Source organism: Echinops telfairi, unplaced genomic scaffold, assembly GCF_000313985.2.
Source record: "Echinops telfairi isolate 266 unplaced genomic scaffold, ASM31398v2 ScPeMD7_5;HRSCAF=22, whole genome shotgun sequence".
Classification (NCBI taxonomy): domain Eukaryota; kingdom Metazoa; phylum Chordata; class Mammalia; order Afrosoricida; family Tenrecidae; genus Echinops; species Echinops telfairi.
Window position 1 is genome coordinate 29613883 of NW_022103901.1, and position 2454 is coordinate 29616336.

The 2454-nt window shown below is 51.8% G+C and overlaps 1 pseudogene; it reads left to right on the top strand.

Moving 5' to 3' along the window:
* Window positions 1-602: 602 nt before the first annotated feature.
* LOC101654293 lies at window positions 603-1105 on the top strand (annotated as a pseudogene).
* The last annotated feature ends 1349 nt before the right edge of the window (window positions 1106-2454 follow it).

Below are 2454 nucleotides of genomic sequence, written 5' to 3' on the forward strand. Positions count from 1 at the left end.
TCTCAAAAGCCCTGATCTATCAAGCAGCTGCTGTTTGCTGCAAAGCTCCAATGATCAGGGATGGCGTCCTCTTGAGTTTAGTTCATTTCTTTCTTTCTTATTTTTTTTTTTTGACATGAGCTCTAACCTCAAAATCATTTTTGTCCTCTGCATGGTACAAAAAGTTATCTATTTTTTAAAAAGGGACTGTAACAAGGTGAAGACCAACGTGCCACAGAGAGAACTTGTCTGCAGAGACACGACCTAGCACGATTCATGTGAAAACCAACAAGCAAACATTCCATGTGTGCACAGAATGGCGCCATTTGAGCGGTAAGTTTTGACCCACCCTCCTAAGAGCCGAAATCAATAGCATGGACTATGGGGAAAATCAAGGGTACTAAAAGCGGGGTGTTTTGGGGGGAGCAGAGGAGATCAGTAGAGGTGATGACTCTTAGCCAGGCTGACGGGGGGGCGGTTGGGGTGGGGGAAAGCCATGGAAAAGACACTGGAGGAATCCCAGTGGAAAGAACCCAAACCACCAACCAATACTGGGATTGAAAGAGGAGACCCCCGCCCCCCATGGACAGGCAAAAGGATAAGAAAAGAATAGGATTCTAAAGATGGCAGAAGAAGCCACCTGGCATGTGGGGTCCAAGGTCTTGGTGCTGAAGACCAGCGCCCGGCCCCGAGATCGTGCTTTGTAGGTGCAGCGACTCAAAGAGGAAGACCAGTCTCTTCTCCGTCTGTGGAGAACAACAAGAAGGCGGACCAGGATTGGTTCCCTGGAGTCCAACCAGGAAGGGGCTCGGCGGTTAGGGATGGCGGATGGTACATCCATGACCTCCTGGAATATGAGTTTGACATCGAGTTCGGCATTCCTGTCACATATCCCACGACTGCGCCAGACAGTGCAGTCCCTGAACCGGATGGAAAGACGGCAAAGACGCACAGGGGTGCCAGCATATGCCTGACGGATCACTTCCAGCCCTTGTGGGCCAGGAATGTGCCCCAGTTGGCATTAGCGCATCTCATGGCTCTGGGGCTGGGTCCGGGGCTGGCAGTGGAAATCCCAGATCTGATTCAGAAGGGCTTGGTCCACCGTAAAGAGAAATGAAATCGATGAAGGATCGAGTCACAGAGACAGGACAGAGAGGCCTTTGAGAGACTAAGGGTCTCTGGTTCCTGTTCATCCGTGTTCTCACTCATCCAACTGGCTCCCCTGTCGCCTCCTTCTCCCATTCCTAGCTGTCACTGAGTCGCTGTAGCAGGCATTGCTGGGGGATTGGGGAGCGGAAGCCCCAAAAGAAACAACAGAATTGGTGCTGAACTTCTAAATTAGGCTGCAAAGAGCCTGGAAAGATTCAGGCCTGGACCTTCCCCGGAGGAGCAAGGGGAGAGCCTGTAAGGATGGGAGTCCATTGAAAGTGGTGTCACCCGCTTGCTTGTTTGAAGAGAGAAACCATCAATAACAGCTGCTTCTGCGAGTGAGAAAAGGAGAAGAGAATACGATTCTATGCTGTCAACTTGACTCCTTGGATGGATTGACCTTCTCCCTGGAGAGACACAAATCTCCCTGGAGAGACTCAAGAAGGAATAAAGAACCTCGGTAGTCTTATGCCTGATTTTTAAATCAACCCTGGCTTCAAAAGCCTTCCATACAAAGGGCGTTTGACAGGATGGACCCATCGGGCTGCCCATTGCCCATAGCATCCCATGGAAGATCAGGGGAACCACTCCTTTGTGCCAATGGGATAGGAGTGGGGATGGTATGTCTCAAGGCTTTGAACAACAAGACTCCCTGGCCTACTTCTCCTTTTCCCTATTGAATGGGTTGGGTCTTTCATATTATGACCATTCATATATTTTCCAACAAACTGATGTTTTTGCTCTTGTTTCTTTTATGTAAGAGGAGTTCGATTTCTTAAGCGTTAAGGAGTATGCTGGGATGCTGGGCTCTTTGTCTGCGAGAAGGTCGTCCTGGATATTCCCAGCATCCACATGTGTCCTCTCTGAGCTGCCACCCCTCCAGGTAAAGTTGGACTCAGTGTCCACAGATGGTTGGGGAAGAGGCATCTTCAGGATGGGGTCTTGATCGGTCCAGTAGGAGCCAATCCTAGCCATCGCCTCACAGGCCCCACCCAATCAGAGAGTTCTTTGAAGGACCGTGATGTCCAGGGAGAGCACCCCACGCCCACCCCCGCAGCTTGCACACCAACATGGCTCTGGGAGTCTGAGTGTGGGGAATGTGACTGGCTTATCCTGCCTGTCCCTGGACCATGTATGAGCCCTTGAACTTCAGGAGGAGCGTGGAGCTAGAACTCACAGCTCGAATGCCCAAGGGAGCAGTGTCCCCTAGGGGAGTCCCAGGCCCAGGGAGGTAGGGGCAGGTGAGAGGCAGGAGGGACAAGGAGGAGCCTGTGGGTCTGAGATGGGGTGGGGTGGGGTCTGGCCTCTGCTGGTGGCTCCTTCACT